This window comes from Carcharhinus amblyrhynchos, unplaced genomic scaffold (genome assembly GCF_965287045.1).
Source record: "Carcharhinus amblyrhynchos unplaced genomic scaffold, sCarAmb.v2.hapA scaffold_54, whole genome shotgun sequence".
Taxonomy (NCBI): domain Eukaryota; kingdom Metazoa; phylum Chordata; class Chondrichthyes; order Carcharhiniformes; family Carcharhinidae; genus Carcharhinus; species Carcharhinus amblyrhynchos.
The window spans coordinates 1,557,676-1,584,767 of NW_027649795.1; the positions used below are offsets into that span (position 1 = coordinate 1,557,676).

A 27,092-nucleotide genomic window follows, 5' to 3' on the forward strand; every position below is an offset into this window, starting at 1 on the left:
ATAAGACACTCAGCTGTCTCTCGCATTCACCTGATAGCTCCCCGCTGAAAAGTACGGGATCAAGTCACTCACCTCCTCGTCTCCATGCCCAGGATAGACGAAAGGGGGGTATTTTCGGGAAAACTAAGAGATAAATTAGTCATCACGTCACCGAAGAGGCAGACCTCATCAATTTTAGTTCAGTTTTCAGACCCTATCCTATTGCAAAAAAATCAGTCCCATCAATTATCACTGACACATTTATCTCATCTCTTGCAAGCAGTACCACTACTGATAAGACAAAACGTTTTACATAGCAGCTGTGTAGATAACAATCACAGCTAAATAAATCAAATGCTAAAATGATGGTGACGAATGCCAGCTCCACAAAAGTGGAAGAAAATATCTCTCAAGTTATTTATAAAATGTCAAAAGACAAAAGAAAGATCCAAATCAGCCAATGACTGACTTCAAAAGCGAGGACTGTGCTGAGATTTCTGCTATCACTGTTGTCACCGAGTTGTATAATACCTCTTTTTAAGCTGATTTGGTAAGAAGTCTCACAACCCCAGGTTAAATCCAACAGGTTTATTTGGAATCACGAGCTTTCGGAGCACTGCTCCTTCATCAGGTGAATGGAGAGGTGGGTTTCACAAACACAGCAGTCATGGGCATTCAGCCTCTGATCTTCAAGACAGACAACGATGCAGAATCGCTGAGCAGAAACTGATAGCCAAGTTCCGCGCACATGAGGACGGCCTCATCCGGGATCTTGGGTTCATGTCACACTGTCTGTAACCCCCCACTATTTGTCCCGGGTTTGCAAAATCTCACTAATTGTCCTGTCTGGAGACAATTTACACCTCTTCAACCTGTGATTATCCCTCTCTCCACTCACACTGTCTGTACCTGTAAAGACTCGCATTCCAACCATTATCTTGCCATTGTGTCTGTGTCTATATATGCCGTGTTTGTGAAACCCACCTCTCCGGTCACCTGAGGAAGAAGCAGTGTTCCGAAAGCTTGTGATTCCAAATTGGACTTCAACTTGGCGTTGTGAGGCTTCTTATCAGAAATAAGTTTGTGAGTCAATCACTCGTAGAACAAGGAACAAATGTGCATTAGTATAGCACCTTGGACAAGCTGATTATTGCAACATAGGAAAAAATAGCCACTGATTTGGGAAATGCGAGCTCGGGGAAATGCGGCAGCCAACGTGTGCTTGACGTATGAGGAACAGTTGAGGATGCTGGGTCTGTACTCATTGGAGTTTAGAAGGAAGTGGGGGGGCTGGGATCTTATTGAAACTTACAGGATACTGCGAGGCCTGGATAGAGTGGACGTGGAGAGGATGTTTCCACTAGTAGGAAAAACTAGAACCAGAGGCCAAACCTCAGGTTAAAGGGACGATCCTTTAAAACAGAGATGAGGAGGAATTTCTTCAGCCAGAGAGTGATGAATCTGTGGAACTCTTTGCCGCAGAAGGCTGTGGAGGCCAGGTCATTGAGTGTGTTTAAGACAGAGATAGATAGGTTCTTGATTAATAAGGGGATCAGGGGTTATGAGGAAAAGTCAGGAGAATGGGGATGAGAAAAATATCAGCCATGATTGAATGGCGGAGCAGACTCGGTGGGCCAAGTGGCTTAATTCTGCTCCTATGTCTTATGGTCTTACAACAGGGTCCCAACGACCAGAGACTGAGCACACAGTCTTTTCTGGGCAAGGTTTGAATGCTGACCAGGGTGAATTTGTCCACTGTTCAAAATCATGGTGGTGCAATTTTTGACATCCACCTGAGAGGGAAGACATCTCCTTGGAAAAATGTCAGCCCCAACAGTGCAGCACTCCCTCAGTACAGCATTCAAATGTCAGACGAGGCTTTTAGTCTGTTCTAACTCTGTGGTGAGAAGGCTAGTGCTGAACCACAGCCGACACATTTGTAAACATAGCTTTTCGCTGATATAAATACAATCCAATCAAAGGACAACCAAACAAATTAAACCCTGTTTATTTAACCAACTTACCATAGTGCAACTTCAAGGTCACTGAATGAAGTCCAAGTGAAAATGACAGACATAAACTGGCAGAGCTATGGAGGTGATAGCTTAGTGGTATTATCATGCGACTATTAATCCAGAAACTCAGCTCATGTTCTGGGGGACCTGGATTCGAATCCCGCCATAACAGATAGTGGAATTTGAATTCAATTAAAAAATGACTGGAATTAAGAATCTACTGATGACAATACTGGCATCTTGTTGAAGTTGTACACGACATTGATAAGGCCACACTTGGAATACTGCGCACAGTTCTGGTCACCCTGTTATAGAAAGGATATTATCAAATTAGAAAGAGTGCAGAAAAGATTTACTAGAACGCCACTATGACTTGATGGTTTGAGTTATAAGGAGAGGCTGGATAGACTGGGACTTTTTCCTCTGGAGCGAAGGAGGCTGAGGGATGATCTTATAGCGGTCTGTAAAATAATGAGGGGCATAGATCAGCTCGATAGTCAATATCTTTTCCCAAGGGTAGGGGTGTCTAAAACTAGAGGACATAGGTTTAAGGTGAAAGGGGAGAGATACAAAAGTGTCCAGAGGGGCAATTTTTTCACACAGAGGGTGGTGAGTGTCTGGAACGAGCTGCCAGAGGTAGTAGTAGAGGTGGGTACAATTTTGTCTTTTAAAAAGTATTTAGACAGTTACATGGATAAGATGGATATAGAGGGATATGGGCCAAACACTGGCAATTGGGATTAGGTTAGGGGTTTAAAAAACAGGGTGGCATGAACAAGTTGAGCCGAAGGGGCCTGTTTCCATGCTGTAAACCTCTATGACTCTATAATTGCCAGAAAAACTGAGCGGGTTCACTAATATCCTTTAGGGAAGGAAATCTGCCAACCTTATCTGGTCTGGCCTACATGTGACTCCAGAACCACCGTAATGTGGTTGACTCTCAACTGCTCTTTATCTCTTTTTTGCCCACACTGGGGGAATGTGTTGCTCCAACTCAGTGCAGGTGTGATATGGAGATGGCAATGGTCTAGTGGTATTATCGCTAGACTATTAATCCAAATACTCAGCTAATGTTCAGGGGGTCCTGGGTTCGAATCCAGTCACGGCAGATGGTGGAATTTGAATTCAGTAAACAAAAATCTGGAATTAGGAATCTACTGATGACTGTGAAACCATTGTCGATTGTCAGAAAAACCTATCTGGTTCACTAATATCCTTTAGGGAAGGAAATCTGCCGTCCTTACTCGGTCTGGCCTACACGTGACTCCAGAACCACCGCAATGTGGTTGATTCTCAACTGCCCTCCAAGGGCAACTAGGGATGGGCAATAAATGCTGGCCAGCCAGTGACACGCATGTCCTGGGAGGGTAGTGAAGGCAGGATGCCTCACATCCTTTAAAAAGGACCTGGATGGGCAGTCATAAAGTTTATTTGTTATTTATTAGTCATAAGTCAGCTTACATTCACAATGAAATGACGTTACTGTGAAAATCCCCTCGTTGCCACATTCCTGTGCCTGTTCGGGTACACTGAGGGATAACTTAGCATGGCCGATGCACCCGAACCAGCGCATCTTTCAGACTGTGGGAGGATACCGGTGCACCCGGAGGAAACCCACACAGACACGGGGGAGAATGTGCAAACTCCGCACAGACAGTGACCCAAGCCGGGAATCGAACCCAGGTCCCTGGCAATGTGAGGCAGCAGTGCTAACACATCCTTCAAGACTATGAGCCAAGTGCTGGTAGGGTTAGGAGGGAGCTCAGGGGTTTCTTGCGTTTCAGTGCAGACTCGATGGGCCAGAGGGTCTCTTCTGTGCTGCGAGATTCTGTGCATGAATAACCCTTCCATACATATGTGTATGTTCCATGAATGAATAAAGGAAACACGTATAAACCCTGCTGCATGCCCACTACAACCCCTCTAATCTTCAACGATAACTTGCCAGAGGTGAGCTGGCAAGATGGATACAAAACTGGCTTGGTCAAAGAAGACAGAGGGTAGCAGTGAAAGGGTGCATTTCTGAATGGAGGGCTGTGACAAGTGGCAATTCCTCAGGGATCAGTGCTGGGATCTTTGCTGTTTGTAATATATATAAATGACTTGGAGGAACATGTAACTGGATTGATTAGTAAGTTTGTGGACGACACAATGGTTGGTGGATTTGCGGACAGTGACGAGGACCTTCAGAGGATACAGCAAGATATAGGTCAGTTGGAGACTTAGGGGGAAAGATGGCAGATGGAGTTTAAGCCGGACAGATGTGAGGGAATGCATTTTGGAAGGTCCAATACGGAATAGGAAATATAGTAAATGGCAGAACCCCTAAGAGTATTGATAGGCAGAGGGATCTGGGTGTACAGGTACACAGATCACTGAAAGTGGCAATGCATTTGGAGGAGGCAGTCAAGAAGGCGTACAGCATGCTTGCCTTCATCAGCCAGGGCATTGAGTTTAAAAATTGGCAAGTCATGTTGCAGCTTTATAGAACCTTAGTTAGGCCACACTTGGAATATAATGTTCAATTCTGGTCGCCACACTACCAGAAGGATGTGGAGGCTTTGAAGAGGATACAGAAAAGATTTACCAGGATGTTGCCTGGTATGGAGGGCTTTAGCTATGAGGAGAGGTTGGAGAAACTCCAACTCATTGTCGGGGGTGGGGGGGAGGTAGTGGAAGCAGATCCACTAGTGAGTTTTAGGGGCGTCTTGACAAATACATGAATAGGATGGGAATAGAAGGATCTGGTCCCTGAAAGGGTAGGTGGTTTTAGTTCAGTTGGGGCAGCATGGTCGGTGCAGGCTTGGAGGGCCGAAGGGCCTGTTCCTGTGCTGTAATTTTCTTTGCTAGCTCTGTCACTCCAGCAGACAACCCGCTGGATGTACCAAGAGTAATCAAATGTGACCTCATCAGATTTTGCCTGACCCTTCGACTCAGAGGTGCGGCTGCTCCCTATCCACTCCATCCATGTCTCTCATAACCTTCTACACACTTCTTTAAAAGATGTGGCTTCATCCCAAGGCAATAGGCAAGCAGACAGGTCTGCTCAGCCGAATATTCCAAGATTAACCGCAGATTTTTGGGCTCAGCACTCAGATCACCTGCAGCCCCAGTCTTTGCAGTGTTTACACTTATCGTTGGAGTCTCAAAAAGGATCAAAGGAAACCGCCACCCTTTACACAGGGCTGAGCTGCAGTGTTGTCCTATTTATTTCCCCAGCCTGACTCTGAAATCAGGGCTGCCCTGATTTCATAGATTCCCGACAGTGCAGAAGGAGGTCATTCGGCCCATCAGGTCTGCACCAACACTCTGGCATTTTACCCAGGCCCACCCCTGTACTACCCTCCCAACCTTGCCCATTTACCATAGTGAATCCACCTAACCTGTACATCTTTGGATGCTAAGGGGCAATTTCGCATGGCTAATCCACTGAACCCGCATATCTTTGAACACTAAGGGGCAATTTAGCATGGCTAATCCACCTAACCTGCACATTTTTGGACACTAAGGGGCAATTTAGCAATGCTAATCTACCTAACCCACATATCTTTGGACACTAAGGGGAAATTTAGCATGGCCAATCCACCTAACCCGCACGTCTTTTGGACTGTGGGAAGAAACCGGAGCACCCGGAGGAAACCCACACAGACACAGGGGGAGAATGTGCAGACTCCGCACAGACAGTGACCCAAGCCTGGAATTGAACCTTGGTCCCTGGCGCTGAGAGGCTGCACTGCTAACTCACTGTGCCACCGTGCATGTAACCCAGGCGATCTTAGGTTCAGGGCCCTGTCCTATGGCGGGGCTATAACCTAACGGCAGCCGGCGGGTGCCTTCTAACAGTGACGAGCTCCTGGGGCACAAATCGAATCATATATTCAGTTGCAACCACCAATATCATAACAAGGGATAAGATAAACTTCCCACTTGGTGTACTTCACAAGCTCTGTTCCGCTGAGAGCGGAGGGAAAATTAATCAATTATGCACCAATCACTCAGTTTTTACATGACTACCTTCTCCATTTCAGACAATTATTCCACTGCCAACAGTAATGGATTTTTCTGGTAAAGGGAGCCTGTGTCGCGATTGAAAGCAGAATTGCTCTCAAATGTGTTCCCAGCGTGGAGCCTCATTTTCTTGTAACCGTTTGCAGGTGAACCTCTGATTTCCAAGTAAGGGAACATTTCGCATTGAAGGCACCAGCCAGAGCCAGGGGAAGAGACAACTAGAATAAAAAACCTTTCCGCCTCTATTAGAATAATAGTTGCTTCCGAGGAAGGAAGAAAAAATTACTTTCGTTTCTACAGCATCTTTTCAACCTCGGGACATCCCAAAGCACTTTACAGCTAATTCAGTCCTATTCAAGTGTTCAAATGGTTGTAGTGTAGGAAATGCAGCGGTCAAATTGTCCACAGCAAACTCCGATAACAACAATGTAATAATGATCCCATCATCTGCTTTACTGATATTGATTGAGGAATGAATATTGCACAGGGTACTGGCAGTTACTCTCCGCTGCTCTTGGAGGAAATACCAGCCACAGGAGTGCACATCGGACTTAATTTGATGGTTCACCTAAAGACTGTCCCTACATTGGTGCAGCGCTCCCTCAGCACCGACCCTCCCACAGTGCGGCGCTCCCTCAGCACTGACCCTCCTGCAGTGTGGTGCTCCCTCAGCACTGACCCTCCTGCAATGTGGTGCTCCCTCAGCACTGACCCTCCTGCAGTGCGGCACTCTCTCAGCATTTACCCACATAGTGCAGCAGTCTCTCAGCACTGACCTTCTCACAGTGCAGCGCTCCCTCAGCACAGACCCTCCCACAGTGCGGTGCTCCCTCAGCACTGACCCTCCCACAGTGCGGCGCTCCCTCAACAATGACCCTCCCACAGTGCGGTGCTCCCTCAGCACCGACTCTCTCACAATGCGGCGCTCCCTCAGCACTGACTCTCCCACAGTGCAGCGTTCCCTCAGCACTGACCCTCCCACAGTGCAGCGCTCCCTTGGCACTGACTCTCCCACAGTGTGGCGCTCCCTCGGCACTGACTCTCCCACAGTGCGGCGCTCCCTCGGCACTGACCCTCCCACAGTGCGGCACTCTCTCGTTACTGACCCTCTGATAATGTAGCGATCCCACATTATTAACCCTCGAACGATGGGGTGCTCCCTCAGTCCTGTCTCTTTGGCAGTGCAGCATGCATCTCGGTACTAAGTCGCCTACTGAGCAGCAGCGCTTACGATTCTCTGACAGTGCAGAACACTCTCAGTACTGTCCCTCACACAGCACAGTGCTCCTACAATACTGTCCTTCAACATTGCAGCACTCCCTCAGAAACTACATTCTCGTGCTAGATCCTAGACTGGGACTGAACCCACAACCTTCTGTCTTAGAGGTGAGAGTGCTGCCCAATGAGTCTACAGGTGGACAACAAAATTAACTATACTTAAAATGGTAAAAAATTGCAGCATGCTGCTGTGCAGAGGGACCCGGGTGTCCTTGTGCATGAATCACAAGGAGTTGGTTAGCAGGTACAGCAGGTAATTAAGGCGGCAAATGGAATTTTGTCCTTCATTGCTAGAGGGATGGAGTTTAAAAACAGCGAGGTTATGTTGCAGCTGTATAAGGTGCTGGTGAGGCCACACCTGGAGTACTGTGTACAGTTTTGGACTCCTTACTTGAGAAAGGATATACTGACACTGGAGGGGGTGCAGAGGAGATTCACTAGGTTGACTCTGGAGTTGAGAGTGACTTGTGCACAAGGACACCCAGATCGCGCTGCACATTCCCCTCTCCCAATTTGCAGCCATTCAGGTCTGCCTTCTTGACTGAGGTGAAATATCAGGTGAGGGCAAGAAAGCCCTTACCTCAACTGCACGGCTGTCAACACTCCCTTGTTTAGGTTAGCACACAAAGAATACAAACAGTCACAAGGCCCAGGGGACTGCACCCAAATAAAATTCGAATCTCTGAAAACAAAAGGGAACGAAAGCAAAAATAAATATTTCTTCAACTAACTAATGGCAAGCAGATCACTGTGTTAGACTCTGTTAAACCTGGTGTTGTCAGACTTCTTATTCAGCAAATCCCTGACCAGGTGTGACTAATTTTCTTTTACAGGTTGCAGAGGAGGGACAGACAAACCTGGAGAAAGCGGGCTTTCATTTTTAGAGCAAGAACAAGCGAAAGAGCAACTCTCTTGTCACTTAAACTGTTTGCCGTCGCCTTAAGAGGTCTAACAAGCGTCAAGAATTAGCAAATTATCCTCTGTGATCGCCGCCAGTCACTGTTCACGCTGGGGTGTGGTGGGTGGGGGAGGAGGGGGAGTATTCCCTCAGCCGTTGTGACAACCTTGATTTGCACGTCAAGTGATTGAACAGATAAAGGGGCCTGCGTTCAACTCCATGGCTATGTAATGCTATCTCAGCAATCCCACCTACTTCATTCTGGAGACAGCCCTCCCCGATAGCTGGGCTTACAGTCTGGAGTTTTGGCTCCCTGCTGAAGAATCCAGCGAGGAAGTAATCTACGAGAAGTTGGTTTGGGGGTTTTGGACACAAGAAACAAAGGCTTTTCTTCGAGAGAAAAGAGGAGACACGTGAACAAGAAGCTGGAATCTTTTCAGCACCTTTTTTTGAACGGAGGAGAGATTTCACAGAGAGGCTGGAATGCGTAAACACTGGAATGTGTTGGGGGATTTGCCTGTGTGAGTAGGAGAATGCAAAGCTATTGATGTGTGCCTGAGCTGAGACACTGAACAGAGCAAAAAAAGGACCCTGCCAGCAGCTGAAAAGGGTGACACTCGAGCTAACTCTGGTCAGTTCACATGCAGCAAGAACGGAAAACACAGCGAAAGGAGGTAAGATCAAGTCAGACTTGCGTTCTCGTGCCAACTTCAGATAAAAATGCAAACGGGTGCAGGGTGGAGGTGGTGCGCGGACGGAGTTCACTTGAAAGCGTGGACACGGTGGCACAGTGGGATAGCACTGCTGCCTTACAGCGTCAGGGACCGGGGTTCAATTCCAGCCTTGGGTCACCGTCTGTGCGGAGTTTGCACATTCTTCCCATGTCTGCATGGGTTTCCTCTGGGTGCTCCGGTTTCTCCCACAGTCCAAAGGTGTGCGGTTTAGATGGATTGGCCATGCTAAATTGTCCATTAGCATCAGGGGGCTCTAGCAGGATAAATATGTGGAGTTACAAGGATAGGGCATGGGTGGGATTGTGGTTGGCGCAAACTCGATGGACCCAAAGGTCTCCTTCTGCACAGTAGGGAATTTATGAAGACATCTGGTTATATATTTCACCTTCAAGAACTTGGGTTATGTCCAAGGGATTAATATGTGCCTCAGCCAGACTTGGAATACTGGCTCTACAGGTCAGCCTGCCACAGTAGATGTTGACTGCAGCAGCAATCTGAAATGATGACACAAGGTTATTACACATTAAGGTGTAGTACTCCCCCCCCCCACCCTCCATGGCAAACTGAGATCTGCTAAAACAAAGACATTGTCATTACTTTTCTTGACTTCCATTTGCCATTCAACCTTTGCAGCACGTAACATTCTCAAACGTGCCTTTCTCAATGGAGTTTTGTGGATTGAAATCGGGAATAATATGAACTGTTGTTCAGAGCAAGTATAATTTGATTTGATTTGATTTATTATTGTCACATGTATTAACATACAGTGAAAAGTATTGTTTCTTGCACGCTATACAGACAAAGCATACCATTTATAGAGAAGGAAACGAGACAGTGCAGAATGTAGTGTTACAGTCATAGCTAGGGTGTAGAGAAAGATCAAGTTAGTGCGAGGTAGGTCCATTCAAAAGTCTGATGGCAGCAGGGAAGGAGCCGTTCTTGAGTCGGTTCTCCCCATGTCTGCGTGGGTTTCCTCCGGGTGTTCTGGTTTCCTCCCACAGTCCAAAGACGTGCAGATTAGGTTGACTGACCATGATAAATTGTCCCTTAGTGTCCAGGATACATAGGTTAGTGGGATTAGCAGGGTAAATATGTGGGGTTACAGGGTTAGGGTCTGGGTGGGATTTTTGTCAGTGCAGGCTCGATGGGTTGAATGGCCTCCTTCTGCACTGTAGGATTTCTATTATTTTTACATGAATAGGGAGGGAATAGCGGCATAGGTTTCAGGTAAGGACAGAAGGTTTTTTTTTTGGTTTGGTTTGGGCATCATGATTGGCACGGGCTTGGAGGGTCGAAGGACCTGTTCCTGTACTGTTCTTTGATATGGATTTGGACTGGGGTAGGCACAGTAAATCGTTTCACAACACCAGGTTAAAGTCCAACAGGTTTATTCGGTAGCACGAGCTTTTGGAGCACTGCTCCTTCAACCTGATGAAGGAATGCTGCTCCGAAAGCTCATGCTACCAAATAAACCTGTTGGACTTTAACCTGGCGTTGTGAGGCTACTTACTGTACAGTTCGTTGTTCTGGGTTATTCTGCTATTCTTATTCCAGAGAGAGGCCTCAGTGCATTGCTACCCCCCTTCCCTTGATCTGCCAGTGAGATGCTGGTTATACCAGCCCTCAGCATTAAAGTGCAGGCCACAATTGTAATTAGAATGTCAAAGAACTGGCCCCCTGTGTTTACTGTACAACAAGCAACAGACTTCATCTGAAGGCAGTTTGTAAGCATGCATTTCCGTGGCTCTAACAATACGATAGTCCCTGCTCAAACTGCATCACAACAGCTGCCTCCTGACAAGCCAACACCACAAAAAGAAAACATTTAATATTTCAGAATTGATTGCTGGAGATATTGGAATAGCAACGGCCGTAGAGGATGCCACATTTCAGAATCGGCTTTACAAACAAGTAAAAATACAGCACCCTCTTTTACAAAAAAGTTTCGGTTTAATCGATGGGTGAAATTCTCCAGTCTTCCAGCCGCGTGTTTCCCTGGCAGTGGCTCGTTGTTCGCTCATGGCAAGGTTCTCTGCTCCCGCCACTGTCAACGGGAATTCCCACTGACATCACCCCACTCTGATGGGAAATCCATGGGGACGGGTGACAGGGAGGGGGGTATGTGCTGTTGGCGGGATTGGAATATCCCGTCGGCGTAAACGGCCGGAGAATTCCGGCCTGTATCTTTCTGACTATGGTATCGTCAAGCTGAGGATGCACCTTCGGGAGGGCCGAATTGTCGCTGAGTGGGCATAACTCGAGTGCCCTTTGCAAAGGGTGGGGCTGCCTTCCAGGACTTCCAACTATCGTGGCTACCTTTTCAGTGGGGTGGGCTGTCATCGGGCCTTGAGTCCCCGCCTGCACTCTTGAACCAGCTGGCTTCATTGCGCTGGGGAAGAACGGCAAGTCACACCCATGCCTCCCCCTGCCAAGGTACACCCTAAAACAACCCCACATGATCTGCATGAACCCTATGCTAAGTATAGGGCCCCTGAAATAAATTTTGGTTTAATTTGGTTTATTATTGTCACATTTATTAACATGCAGTGAAAAGTATTGTTTCTTGCGCGCTATACAGACGAAGCATACCATTCGTACAGAAGGAAACGAGAGGGTGCAAAATGTAGTGTTACAGTCATAGCTAGGGTGTAGAGAAAGATCAACTTAATATGAGGTAAGTTTAATTTAATTTGGTTTATTATTGTCACATGTATTAACATGCAGTGAAAAGTATTATTTCTTCATGCTATACAAAGCATATCGTTCATAGAGAAGGAAACGAGAGAGTGCAGAATGTAGTGTTACAGTCACAGCTAGGGTGTTGAGAAAGATCAACTTAATGCGAGGTAGGTCCATTCAAAAGTCTGACAGCAGCAGGGAAGCAGCTGTTTTTGAGTCGGCTGGTACGTGACCTCAGATTTTTGTATCTTTTTCCTGACGAAAGAAGATGGAAGAGAGAATGTCCGGGGTGCGTGGGCTCCTTAATTATGCTGGCTGTTTTCCCGAGGCAGCGGGAAGTGTCAACAGAGTCAATGGATGGGAGGTTGGTTTGCGTGATGGATTGGGCTACATTCACAACATTTTGTAGTTCCTTGAGGTCTTGGGCGGAGCAGATGCCATACCAAGCTGTGATACAACCACCAAAGAAATACCACAAGGCCAGTATCTCTTCACCAAATTTACAATACTGTCATGCACCCCCAGACATTCTCTCTTCTTCCATCGGGAAAAAGGTGTAAAAGTCTGAGGTCACGCACTAACCGACTCAAGAACAGCTTCTTCTCTGCTGTTGTCAGACTTTTGAATGGACCTACCTCCCATTAAGTTGATCTTTCTCTACACCCTAGCTATGACTGTAACACTATATTCTGCACTGTCTCCTTTCTTTCTCTATGAACAGTATGCTTTGTCTGTAGGGCACGCAAGAAACAATACTTTTCACTGTATCCCAATACATGTGACAATAATAAATCAAACCAAATTCAAATCAATAGTTAGGCATACCCACACAGGTACATCCTCGTACAGAGTATACACTCTGAGTGCCATTTACCCACACACTCCACACTCTGCAGGGCTCCCAGACTACACAACATTAACTGCCTCAATCAGGGAGTTTGTATTCCAACGAATGGATCTCATTTAAGTAATCTGTGGTGAGAGAATAGAAGCAACGTTTCGAGTCTGGACGAAGGGTCATCCAGACTCGAAACGTTGACTCCATTCTCTCCCTACAGATGCTGCCAGACCTGCAGAGTTTTTCCAGCGTTTTCTGTGATAATGTTAAGTGTTCCTCGACATTGTTAATACTTTTCAATTTAATTAACAGTTTATTGATTTTACACTATGGCTTCTATGCACAGAAATTGGAAGGGGATGGTGGTGGGGGGGAGGGGAAGAGAGAAATAGAACATATTTCTACAGGTAGTTAAGACCGATTTATTTCAGTTGTTTTTCTTCCCAAACACAATTAACCAAATGGATTAAGAGAGAAGTAATGCAGAGGGACACTTCCTATATAAAGTTACCGCAATGTCATTGTACAACCTGAGGACTTTCAGGTCAACATTATTCCTGCTGGGGCTTTAAACATGATGTTCTGCCAAGCTCCAGGACACTAATTTGTACCCAGGTGCTGTATGGTGGCACAGTGGGTTAGCACTGCTGCCTCACAGCACCAGAGACCCGGGTTCTATTCCCGGCTTGGGTCACTGTCTGTGTGGAGTCTGCACAATCTCCCAGTGTCTGCATGGGTTTCCTCCGGGTGCTCCGGTTTCCTCACACAATCCAAAAGATGTGCTGGTTTGGTGCATTGGCTGTGCTAAATTCTCCCTCAGTGTAACCCAAACAGATGCCGGAGTGCGGCAACTGGGGGATTTTCATAGTAATTTCATTGCAGCGTTAATGTAAGCCTACTTGTGACTAACAAATAAACTGTAAAACTACAAAGTGCATTGTTCCTTAGTGTCAGGGGGATTACTTGGTCAGATAACTGGGGATAGGGCTTGAGTGGGATTGTTGTTGGTACAGACTCAATGAGCTGAACGGCCTCCCTCTACACTGTGGGGAATTCTATGATTCTAAGAGAGAAACGGAATGACTAATGAAAGAACAAAGAACAACAAAGAACAAAGAAAATTACAGCACAGGAACAGGCCCTTCGGCCCTCCAAGCCTGCACCGACCATGCTGCCTGACGACTAAAACCCCCTACCCTTCCGGGGACCATATCCCTCTATTCCCATCCTATTCATGTATTTGTCAAGACGCCCCTTAAAAGTCACTACCGTATCCACTTCCACCATCTCCCCCGGCAACGAGTTCCGGGCACCCACCACTCCCTGTGTAAAAAAATCTGCCTTGTACATCTCCTTCACACATTGCCCCTCGCACCTTAAACCTATGCCCCCCCACCCCCTGCCCCCCTCAAGTGACTGACTCTTCCACCCTGGGGGAAAAAACTTCTGACTATCCGTTCTGTCCCTCAAGATCGTTTCAACTTCTATCGGGTTGCCTCCTCAATCTCTGTCATTCCAGTGGGAACAAACCAAGTTACTCCAACCTCTCCTCATAGCTAATGCCCTCCATACCAGGGCAACATCCTGGTAAATCTTTTCTGTACCCTTTCCACATCCTTCTGGTCGTGTGGCGACCAGAATTGAAGTAATTATTTTGTGTTAAAATAAAGGTGCAATGTGCAGTCCTACTGTGTTACTGAAGATTCAAAAATAATTTTATAGTTGAGGTATTTTATGATATAATTCTAAATGTCACGGTTCTATTTTATGTGACTATTGGATAGGTAACACTCCATTCGCCAATCTATATTATTGCAGAACCCAAGTCCTTACTTTGGTTCCTGTTCTTTGAAACTTCCACTCGCTGACATTTTGAGGCTGCGAGGGAAAGTCTTATTGCGTTTTCCATCATAACATTTAATTGACCATGGCACGAATTCCCCTTCTTTACATTAAGACCCGAAGGGAGAAGGTGGGGGGGGAGGGAGTACATTAGCCTGCTGCTGAAATTATATAATTAAATGTCACATTCTGTCGATGAAGGTCACACATATGGGTCTGAACTTTGTCAGTGGTTTAATTCTCTCACGCTGGCATTAGCTTTGGTGTTAGTTAAGGTCCTGTCAGTTTTTGTCCTGCCTTGTGTAAATTAACAAAATAGAAATTTAAAATACTATCCGGGACAGATGTGAATCCGTCAAGCCATGGCAAATGAAGTTTAATATTTCATAAGCTAGTAGACTGCGGTCGAATTTTTAAACAACAACAACCACTTATATTTATCTTCAGCCTCTCTGATGGAATAAAATGCCCTGAGGTGCTTCACAAAGTAAAATGTATTTATTAGTAGCCGTGATGGTGGCACAGTGGGTTAGCATTGCTGCTTCACGGCGCCAGTGACCTGGGTTCAATTCCCAGCTTTCAGTCACTGTTCCCCTCCCCACCATGTCTGCATGGGTTTCCTCCGGATGCTCCGGTTTTCTCCCACAGTCCAAAGATGTGCAGGTTAGGTGGGTTGGCCATGCTAAATTGTCCCATAGTGTCCAAAATGTGCAGGTTAGGATGATCAAATGCAGGCAATTAGCTTAGGGGGTTTAAAAAAAGGGCAGCATGGACAAGTTGGGCCGAAGGGCCTGTTTCCATGCTGTAAACCTCTCTAACTCTATTGAGTTGCATGTATTTCATTGCTAGCCCGGAGGGTTGTTGAGCTGGAGAAAGTTCACGAGGTCACGGAGGGATTTTAAAATGAGAATAAGTAAAATAAGGGGCTGTTTGACCAGAAGCCAAGGGGTGGCACAGTAGCACAGTGGTTAGCACTGCTGCTTCACAGCTCCAGGGTCCCGGGTTCGATTCCTGGCTCGGGTCACTGTCTCTGTGGAGTTTGCACATTCTCCTCATGTCTGCATGGGTTTCCTCCGGGTACTCTAGTTTCCTCCCACAGTCCAAAGATTGTGCGGGTTAGGTTGATTGGCCATGCTAAGAAATTGCCCCTTAGTGTCCAGGGACGCACAGGTTAGAGGGATTAGTGGGTATAACATGTAGGGATATGGTGGTAGGGCCTGGGTGGGATTGTGTTCGGTACAGACTCGATGGGCCGAAGGGCCTCTTTCTGAACTGCAGGGTTCTATGATTCTAAGTCAGTGAGCACAGGGGTGATGGAGGGGGCAGGGAACAGGGCTCATGACACAGGCAGCAGAGTTCTGAATGAAGTCAAATTTACAGCGTGCAGAATGTGGGAGGGCAGCCAAGAGAGCACGAGAGTAGTCAGGCTGAGATAGAACAGAGGCATGAATGAGAATATCTGCTGCTGATCAGCACAGCCAGGGGCCAAGTCATGCAATGTCAAGGAGGTGGAAATAAGCAGTTCTTAAGGTGCAATTTTCCTGTCCTGGCCACCACGGGAATCATGGCGGGTGCAGGGAGGCGGACCACGCCTATTGTTCTTGACTGGGACTTCCGGTTTTGTGGGGAGTGTAGCCAGAAAATGCCGCCCTTAGAGAGGGCATAAACATGAGGTCGGAGGTCCATCTCGGTGACACCGAGGATGCGAACACACTGGCTTAAATTCATAGAATCCCTACGGTGCAGAAGGAGGCCATTTAGCCCATCGAACCTGCACCAACAATCCCACCCAGACCCTATTCCCGTAACCCCACGTATTTACCCTGCTACGGTAACCGGCACAGCATGGTCAACACTGCTGCTTCACAGCTCCAGAGGCTGGGCTCGATTCCCAGCTTGGGTCTCTGTCTGGGTGGCATGTGCACATTATCCTTGTGTCTGCATGGGTTTCCTCCAGGTGCTCCGGTTTCCTCCCACAGTCCAAAGATGTGCAGGTTAGGTTGATTGGCCATGCTAAAATCGCCTTCAGTGTCCTGAGATGCGTAGGTTAGAGGATTAGTGGGTAAATGTGTAGGGATATGAGGGTAGGGCCAGGGTGGGATTGTGGTCAGTGCAGACTTGATGGCCCGAATGACCTCTTTCTGTACTGTAGGAATTCTATGATTCTATAATTCCCCCTGACACTAAGGGGCAATTTAGCATGGCCAATCCACCTAACCTGCACATCTTTGGACACTAAGGGACAATTTAGCATGGCCAATCCACCTAACCCGCAAGTCTTTGGAACTAAAGGGCAATTTAGCATGGCTGATCCACCTAACCTGCATATCTTTGGACACTAAGGGATAATTTAGCATGGCCAATCCACCTAACCTGCACATCTTTGGACACTAACGGGCAATTTAGCATGGCCAATCCCCCTAACCAGCGCATCTTTCAGACTGTGGGAGGAAACTGGAGCACCCGGAGGAAACCCACACATACACGGGGAGAACGTGCAGGCTCCACACAGACAGTCATCCCCTAGTCTGGGAATTGAACCTGGGTCCCTGGCACTGTGAGGCAGCAGTACTAACCACCACCTGATCTCAGACTGTTGCCAGGGAGAGGGATGGAGTCAGTAACGAAGGATCTGAGGACCAAAAACAATAGCTTCAGTCTTCGCAGTGTTTAATTGGAGGAGATTTTTGCTCATCCAGTATTAGTTGTCTGGTAAGCAGTGAGCTAAACAAATGCTTAGTTACATTTAACAGGTTAAAAGACAGCAGGAAATCTGCTTGGAGCTTTGCTATTAATCTATTAATTGTACTTGACAAGGCAGCATTTATTATCCGTTGCAAAGCTGTTCTTCATAGCCAATTAACTTTTTGAAATGCACAAGGTTTTGTTACACTGGCAAACCTGCCTGCCAATGGTACAAGGCACAGTCCTGCAAACTGCAACAAGATGGATAACCAGTTAATCCAATGGTACCGGTAGAGCAATGAATGCTATCCAGGCAATCTAAAAGAAACTCCCCTCTTCTCTGGAAGAAGCTGTGGGTTCAGAAGGGAGACAGGGGCTTTCTCAACCTTAATATAAAAACAAAATACTCTGGATGATGGAATCTGAAACAGAAACAGAAAATGCTGGAAAATCTCAGCAGGTCTGACAGCATAAGAACTAGGAACAGGAGTAGACCAGCTGGCCCCTCGAGCCTGCCCCGCCATTCAATAAAATCATGGCTGATCTTTTCATGGACTCAGCTCCACTTACGCGCCCACTCACCATAACCCTTAATTCCTTTACTGTTCAAAAAGCTATCTATCCTTGCCTTAAAAACATTCAATGAGGTAGCCTCAACTGGGCAGGGAATTCCACAGATTCACAGCCCTTTGTGTGAAGAAGTTCCTCCTCGACTCAGTCCTAAATCTGCTCCCCCTTATTTGGAGGCCATGCCCCCTCTGGAATTCTCTGCCCGTTGAAGTGGTGGAGGCTGCCTCGCTAAATATTTTTAAGACGCGGGTTGATGGGTTCTTGATAAGAGAGGGGATTAAGGGTTATGGGGAGAGGGCGGGAAAGTGGAACTGAGCCACAACAGATCAGCCATGATCTTATTGAATGGCGGGGCAGGCTCGAAGGGCTAGATGGCCTACTCCTGCTCCTATTTCTTATGTTCTTATGTTTATGTTCGTTCTAGTTTCACCTGCCAGTGGAACCAACTTCCCTGCTTCTACCTTATCTACTCCTTTCATAATCAAAGCTCCCACTACCAAAGCAGGTTGCTGCATATTCTGGAAATCTGAATGGTGACTGGTGTGTGGCCGACTTGAATTGGACTTTGTAAAGGGATACCTTAGCCAAGTTGACCAGCAGGAGTGCTAGAAAAGAGAAACTCATACCTGGGAGTTATTCAGCTGGCTTTCTGGAGCCACTTCAAGTTAGCATGCACTTTTAAAAGTTTATTTGTTTGAGTCACAAGTAAGGCTTACATTAACACTGCAATGAAGTTACTGTGAAATTCCCCTAGTTGCCAGACTCCGGCGTCTGTTTGGGTACACTGAGGGAGAATTTTGCACGGCCAATCCACCTAACTAGCACGTCTTTCAGACTGGGGAAGGAAACCCACACAGAGTAAAAGATTGAACAAGAGAGCATGCTGGGCACAACTTGCCGCCATTAACACTGCAATGAAGTTACTGTGAAAATCCCCTAGTCGCCCATACTCCAGCACCTGTTCGGATTACACCGAGGGAGAATTTAGCACCTAACCAGCACGTCTTTCAGACTGTGGGAGGAAACCAGAGCACCCAGAGGAAACCCACGTGGACACGGGGAGAACATGCAAACTCCACACAGTGACCCAAACTGGGAATCGAACCTGGGTCCCTGGCACTGTGAGGCAGCAGCGCTAACCCACTGTGCCACCATGCTGCCCCCAATAGTTCACAGAAACCCTACAGTGCAGAAGGAGGCCATTGGGCCCATCGGGTCTGCACTGACAACAATCCCACCCTGGTCCTCTGCTCATAAGCCCACATATTTTCCGTGCTAATCCCCCGACACTAGGGCAATTTAACATGGCCAATTCTGCACATCTTTGGACTGTGTGAGGAAACTACAGCACCCAGAGGAAACCAACGCAGACACAGGGTGAGAATGTGAAGACCCCCCACAGAAAGTGACCCGAGCCAGGAATCCGACTGGGGTCCTCGGCGCTGTGAGGCAGCAGTGCTAATCACTGTGGGAGGAAACCCAAGCAGATGCGGGGAGAATGTGCAGACTTCACACAGACAGTGACCCGAGCCGGGAATCGAACCCAGATCCCTACTGCTGTGAGGCAGCAGTGCTAATCCACTGTGCCACTCCTGAAACTGCAAACTTTTAAAAATTTCAGCAGATTTTCTTTTTGCCTTCTAATAAAACCTCCCGCGCCTGAAATAAGAGCGGCACACTACTGCTGAGAAGCCTCACATGTTCATCTGAAATTCCCCTCTCTCCTATTTTAGCATCCAATAATTAGGCAAGGCCTGAGTCTAAAATAATAAGCGGAAAAGGCTTCAGCAAGACAACATCCCTCCACATAATTTCAGGATTGCTAAAGTTGATGAGCAGATTCAATTTCCCGGCTTTTAACATCTAAACATCAAGCAGGCCAAGGAAGATACGATTCGGGGCTGTTAGGGCAACACTTGGTTTGTACCATCACAGTTCTTATTGGGCCCAGCGTGGGAAGGGGGAAGGGTTTTCATCCAGGCGCAAAAGCGAGTTATTTACGTGACAGAAAGTGCACCATTAAATGTAAAAGAAACCCCATTCATGGAGTGCCAGTGAGACTAAGTGAGAACATATGCACTTTTTTTTTGTTAGGGAGGCAGCCAGACTAGCCATGCCTACCACAACAAAAAACCCGATACTCTGAAGCAACTGTAATAACAACTTGCAGTGGCAGGGGTCCAGTTCTGACAAGAGTCAATCATGTGTGTGTGTCCCCTGCTACTCCACACCACACCCACGATCAACCCCTCCGCCCTCACCTCAGCACTTGCACATTATTCAGCTTGTTGGGATTTCCTTCCCTTTCTGCAATCGCCTCCGCCAAAAACCACCCCCCCCTTCCACCATCTCCGCCTTCCCCAGCTTTAACAACAGAGGGTTGTAAAGGGAAAGAGAGACACCGGATAACTCTCACTGCCCTCTGCTCCGTTCCCCAGCATTGCCTCGGGAGATACAAGCTGCCATTTATTATTCGTCTGGGGTGCACGTATGCGACTGAAGATGAGAGTGGGCTTTTTTGTTTTAAGTAGCAGTGTAAAAGTGTAAAAAGAAAGCTGGAAGATGTCCCAAAATAAAAGACAATGTCTTGACCAGAGAAATTGGCTGGAATCTCGGTCTCAGCAGTGGAAGGCTCTGGATCTATGTGACAGCAGCGATTTAGCTCTGTAAGACTTTGTGTATTCACTTATTTAAAAAAGAGACCTCCCCAACCAATACCCTTGTGTTTTCTGAACCGTCACCCACCCCGGTTGAGATGAAGGGAGCTGCAGTCAAGTCTGTGCGAACGACAGCTGTCAGAATGGTCTCAGTGGAACAAAATGAAGGTTGGTCACACAGCTTACAATGTAAGGTGAGACATTAATCTCAGCAGGACTCTGGTTTCACCAGAGCCAGTCTGCCTGGGGGGAGGCAGAGGTGATTTTTATAACTGCGACTCCAGAGGATCTGACATTTCCAGGCAAGAAAATTTCACAAAAAAGAACTCGATGAATCACAATTTACAGGAGGCAGGAAAATACACACGACTTAACAGCAATTCCTCTCCTGTTATAACACCACCACTTCAGCAAATAACTCATTTGGCATTACCTTTTATATTGGCAACAGGAACACTACGGGAAATATATTCTTGATCAAAGGATCCCGACAGTGCAGAAGGAGGACCGTTCAGCCCACCGAGTTTGCACCAACCACTATCCCACCCAGGACCTATTCCCATAACACTACATACTTACCCTAGTTAATGCCCCTGAGACTAGTGGCAATTTAGCACGGCCAAGCCACCTAATCCACACATCTTTGGACACTAAGGGGTAATTGAGCATGGCCAATCCACCTAACCAGCACATTTTTGGACTGTGGGAAGAAACCCAAGCACCTGGAGGGAATCCACGCAGACACGGGGAGAACGTGCAAACCGGGAATCAAATGCGGAGCCCTGGCACTGTGAAACAGCAGTGCTGCCATGCCGCCCAAATTTCACTGGCTATTTTTGAACTAACCAAAGTCATGAAGGGCACTGTAAAGTATTTCTTTTGTTTGCATCGATATAAACAGGTTTGTTTAGAAATCAATAGTTGTAAAGACGAGTTTGGATTTCAAAAAGCTTTGAAAAAAAAATGGATTGGAGTGAATGGCTGCCACAAATCTGGTCACTTGGTAATGAATGATTGCCAATACCTCATGGGACACTACGGTGGCACAGTGGGTTAGCACTGCTGCCTCACAGCATCAGGGACCCGGGTTTGGTTCCTGGCTTGGGTCACTGTCCGTGTGGAGCCTGCATGTTCGCCCCGTGTCTGTGTGGGTTTCCTCCGGGTGCTCCAGTTTCCTCCCACAGTCCGAAAATGTGCGGGTTAGGTGGATTGGCTGTGCTAAATTGCCCCTTAGTGTCCAAAGATGTGCGGGTTAGGTGGATTGGCCGTGTTAAATTGCCCCTTAGTGTCAGGGGGCCTGGGTGGGATTGTGGTCGGTGCAGACGCGATGGGACGAATGGCCTCCTTTTGCACTGTTTTATGACTCCCTCAAAAGCTATTTCAAAGCAATTAAGAGGCTGTACGCGCTTAACAAATACTATTCAGCACAACTGATAAATCAAGACTTGTAGAATGGTCTCGATTGAAGAACGATAGACAGAAATAATTTTATAAATCCTCCTAAACTGCTGCAGTATAAATATTAATCCAAACAGGAAACAATCAAGCGTCCGCCCAGTGAAGCGCCTGATTTAAAACCCGCTCAATATAACTGAACCTGGGGCGGAGGAGGGGAGGGAGGGATTCTCCAGTACCCTGAGCCCCAGGTGCGGACCGTGCCGGACTTGTGAACTCGGTGAGAGACCTGCTAACGGGATTTGTGCCGGTCGTTTAAAATGTTTCCACTACCGCTGGCCCGTGCCACTTGGCACGATCAGAATTATGCGCAAAGAAAGCCCGAGAACTTGATCCAAACTCATCCGTTTTAATTTCATTGGTGAGAAATTAAAATCAAATGTGCTCCTGCTCCCCCAGCAGGAAGCCGACCCAGACATCAATCGCTTCCGGCCCCTAAAAGCGGGGGACCAGGCTTCATAGACTCTAAGGGAGAGCAAGGAGGAGATTTGATCTCATTTACTATTGTCAAATGTATCAGGATACAGTGAAAAGTATTATTTCTTGTGCGCTATACAAAGCATACCATTCATAGAGAAGGAAAGGAGAGGGTGCAGAATGTAGTGTTACCATCATAGCTAGGGATTTGATTTGATTTGACTTGATTTGATTTATTATTGTCAAATGTATTAACATACAGTGAAAAGTATTGTTTCTTGTGCGCTATACAAAGCATACCATTCATAGAGAAGGAAAGGAGAAGGCGCAGAATGTAGTGTTACAGTCACAGCTAGGGTGTAGAGAAAGATCAACTTAATGCGAGGTAGGTCCATTCAAAAGTCTGACAGCAGCAGAGAAGAAGCTGTTCTTGAGTCAGTTGGTACAAGACCTCAGACTTTTGTATCTTTTTCCTGATGGAAGAAGGTGGAAGAGAGAATATTTGATTTGATTTGAATTATTATTGCCACGAATATTAACATACAGTTTAAAGTATTGTTTCTCACATGCTATACAGACAAAGCACATTGTTCATAGAGAACGAAAGGAGAGAGTGCAGAATGTAGTGTTACAGTCATAGCTAGGGTGTAGAGAAAGATCAACTTTGTACAAGGTAGGTTCATTCAAGATAGTTAGTAGGATTTTGCAAGCACAGGCCAAATGGTGGGGGTTACAAGGAGTGTGACATGTTTGCAGCAGGAAAGAAGCTGTTCTTGAGTTGGCTGGTATGTGACCTCAGACTTTCATACCTTTTTCCTGATGGAAGAAGGTGGAAGAGGCAATGTTCAGGGTGCATGAGGTCCTTGATTATGCTGCCTGCTTTTCCCAAGGCAGTGGGAAGTGTAGATAGAAACAACGGATGGGAGGCTGGTTTGTGTGATGGATTAAGTGAGTAGCGCTCAGCATTCACCTCCATGGTGCCCATGGACAAAAAGATCCACTGCCACTGTGCAAGGGGGCGTGGTGGTGGTGGTAGTAGTGGTTCTTTCTAAGGAGCTGGGGGTTAAAGGGGCTCAGGCTGAACTGGATGTGTTCAGGATGGGGGTCGCTTGGCTAGTCTTCTCACTGCTGCTTTTAAAATCTTTGAATGATCTCTCAGCATGTTGATTTTAAAGAGCTGTCAGGTTGCAGGGGTTAGGCTTCTCTCTGTTGCTTTTAACAGCTTTGAAGTGCTTTGTAAGGAGTCTCACAACACCAGTTTAAAGTCCAACAGGTTTATTTGGTTGCACAAGCTTTCGGAGCGCGCCCCTTCATCAGGTGAATCTAACAGTGACTAGCACTGCTGCCTCACAGCTCCAGGGACCCAGGTTCGATTCCCAGCTTGAGTCACTATCTGTCTGGAGTTTGCACATTCTTTCCGTGTCTGTGTGGGTTTCCTCCGGTTGCTCCCATTTCCTCCCACACTCCAAAGATGTGTGGGTTAGATGGATTGGCTATGCTAAATAGCCATTTAGTGTCAGGGGACCAGTTAGGATAAATGCATGCGGACATGGGGATGTGGCCTGGGGTGGGATTGTGATCAGTGCAGACTTGATGAGCCTCCTTCTGCAGCATAGGATTCTATGATGATTACAGGACAAAGAGGTGTGAACTGTCCCAAACCAGGATAGTTTGTAGGATTTTGCAAGCACAGGTCAAATGGTGGGGGTTACACGGAGTGTGACATGAACCCAAAATCCCAGTAGAGATCATGTAAAGACTCGCCTTCCGACCATTATCTTACAATTGTGTCTGTGTCTATATATGCCGTATTTGTAAAACCCAACTCTCCACTCACCTGATGAAGGAGCAGCACTCCGAAAGCTCATGATTCCAAATAAACCTGTTGGACTTTAACCTGCTGTTGTGAGACTATTTATTGTGCCCACCCCAGTTCAACGCTGGCATCTCCACATCACTGAAGTGCTTTGTTCACATTCCATTTTCAGCCCCATTAATGTTTACAGCCCTCTTGAGTAGCTGCTGCTGGCTTCTTCAAAGGAAGGATTATAATTGTTTACTTAGACCGCTGTACTTTATAGCAAGAACATCCTTTCTCAGATAAGGAGACCAAAACTGCTCACAATACTCCAGGAATGGCCCCACCAATGCCCTGTATAATTGCAGCAAAACATCCCTATTCCAATACTCAAATCCTCTCGCTATGAAAGCCAACATAACACTAGCCTTCTTTCCTGCCTGCTGTACCTGTATGCTTACTTACAGCGACTAATGCACAAGGATGCCCAAATCTCGCTGAGTATCCACTCGATTTGATTTGATTTATTATCACATGTATTTACAGTGAAAAGTATTGTTTCTTGTGCGCTATACAGACAAAGCATACCATTCATAGAGAAGGAAAGGAGAGAGTGCAGAATGTAGTTTTACAATCATAGCTAGGATGTAGAGAAAGATCAACTTAATGAGGTAGCTTTTGATTCAATTTGATTTACTATTGTCACATGTGTTGGGATACAGTGAAAAGTATTGTTTCTTGCGCGCTATACAAAGCATACCGTTCATAGAGAAGGAAAGGAGAGAGAGTGCAGAATGTAGTGTTACAGTCATAGCTAGGGTGCACAGAAAGATCAACTTAATGCAAGGTAAGTCCATTCAAAAGCCTGATAGCAGCAGGGAAGAAGCTGTTCTTTAGTCGATTGGTATATGACCTCAGACTTTTGTATCTTTTATACTTGGGGAAGGGACGTTGGAACCAGTGACCTGGGGAGTTGAGCGTTATTCTGATATCTCTCAGGAGGCGTCTTTGCCAGGCGTCTAAATCCCATACATCTCATTCACGGCACAAATCACCCCAAGCTCCAAACTAAACCATCTAAGTGTGGGTGGGTTGTGCTTGGAATCACGCCAACCCACCCAGTGGGAATCGCACCACGTTTCCAAACAGTGACCCACGCTTAGAAAATTTTTGGGAGAGTTGCGCACACGATTAAAACATCCCTCCGAAAATGTCGCCAGCATTAAATTAAACGAAATGTGCCAATCCTACAGCACTCACCAGCAAAAATTAACTTGCAAATGGAAAATAAGAGATGGCACAGTAAGAGGTGACAAAATGAAAATCAGCTGAGTCTTATCCCAAGTATAAAAATTAGGGAGCCTTCAGCAAAATGAAAAGCGAATCAAACTTGTTAAAAATAACATTATGCTAAAATTTAGAGGGAAAAAAATGCCCTTTTCCACAAAAAGCCGTCCCGAGCTATGTTCGGGAGCCAGTTGATGAATGGTTAGAGAATGAGAACAGCCTGCAATTAAAATGTGCTGGTCAACCCCTGATTCCCATCAATCAATGTAGCAATCGTAGAGGAGGCCATTCAGCCCATCCAGCCTACAACAACAACAATCTCACCCTATCCCCATATATATAACCTGCTCATCTCCCTGACACTCAGGGACAATTTAGCATGGCCAATCCACCTAACCTGCACATCTTTGGACACTAAGGGACAATTTAGCATGGCCAATCCACCATAACCCACACATCTTTGGACACTAAGGGGCAATTTAGCATGGCCAATTCATCTAACCTACACATCTTTGGATTTTGGGAGGAAATCGGAGAACCCGGAGGAAATCCACACAGACTATTCAACTGGCATATCAGGCCATCAGTGAGCATTCAATGAGGGACAGAGCACAGTGCAATCACCCACAAAGAAATGGGATGCTGTTAAACCTTGGGAAGTGTATGTAATTTTGGAAGACGAAATTCAAAAGGATTTTAATAGGAGAAAGAAGGGAAGAGGGAAGGTCGGACAGAGATGGGGGTGGAAAGAGGGGAACCTTGAGAAACTTGGTTTCAGGTTTGGTGATTTACAAAAATTCACACTTTTCTATCATACCGCTTGACCAGTTTATTCCAGAGAGACCTGCGCCATCACCCACAACTAAGCTAGTGGCAAGCTAAAGTGTTCTTGAGATACGCAACTGTAAAAATGCTTTGCTGTCTTCTATGATTTTTGTAGTAACTCTACGAGAAATTCAATGCGTGTGATTTTTTTGGATGAAGTTAACAAGTTTGATTCGCTTTACATCTGAAGAGGCTGTCTGTGATCCAGGCTTAAAGCTGAAGGGTTGAACTCGGGTAAAGTACTGAGAGGCTGCTGGTGCCTGGGAAATATATCCGAGAGTGAATTAACACTGTCTCAACTGGAGGGGAAAACTAATGGGAAAAGAATTGCAATACTTCCACCACGACTATTGATGTGACTCCTGCATCAAAATGGGAAGCAAGTTAGAGTCAATCACACAAGTGTAAAGCTTTAAAAACGCATGTGATTTTTGCAAAGGGGCATATAATAATACAACGGCTAAACCTAGAGAATTAATTTTTTAATTGTTTTTGTCCTTCTGTCACAGCTTTATCCTAGTAAAGTTTTTTAAAATGGGCGGCACAGTGGCACAGTGCTGCTGCCTCACAGCGTCAGGAACCCAGGTTCAATTCCCTGGCTTGGGTCACTGTCTGTGCGGGGTCTGCATGTTCTCCCCCCGCCCGATGTCTGCTGGGGTTTCCTCCGGGTGCTCCGGTTTCCTCCCACAGTCTGAAAGACATGCTGGTTAGGGTGCATTGACCCGAACAGGCACCGGAGTGTGGCAACTAGGGGAATTTCACAGTAACTTCATTACAGTGTTAATCTTAAGCCTTACTTGTGGCGAATAAATAAACTTTAACTTTAGCATCTCCACAGCAAGAACATCTGATAAGAGGTTCGAAGAGACCAGTTATTCGACCATAAAACATCGGAGCAGAATTAGGCCATTTGGCCCATCATGTCTGTTTCGCCTTTCAATCGTGGCTGATATTTTTCTCATCCCCATTCTCCTGCCTTTTTCCCATAATCCCTGATCCCCTTATTAATCAAGAACCTATCTATCTCTATCTTAAAGACACTCAGTGACCTGGCCTCCACAGCCTTCTGCAGCAATGAGTTCCACAGATTCACCATACTCTGACTGAAGAAATTCCTCCTCATCTCT

General features: G+C 46.4%; 2 protein-coding genes across 3 annotated transcripts in view; one reads left to right on the forward strand and one right to left on the reverse strand.

The window, feature by feature from the left end:
- Positions 1-27,092, reverse strand: part of LOC145337639 (ADP-ribose glycohydrolase MACROD1-like) — a 792,171-nt gene that overhangs the window by 644,427 nt on the left and 120,652 nt on the right. The window lies entirely within an intron of this gene.
- The window catches only part of LOC145337635 (leucine-rich repeat transmembrane protein FLRT1-like), a 167,531-nt gene that overhangs the window by 116,093 nt on the left and 24,346 nt on the right, over positions 1-27,092 (forward strand). For both annotated transcript variants that reach the window (XM_080182442.1, XM_080182441.1), the window contains one exon: positions 8,114-8,852. The gene's annotated coding sequence lies outside the window, so the exon portion shown is untranslated. The remainder of the gene's footprint in view (positions 1-8,113; positions 8,853-27,092) is intronic.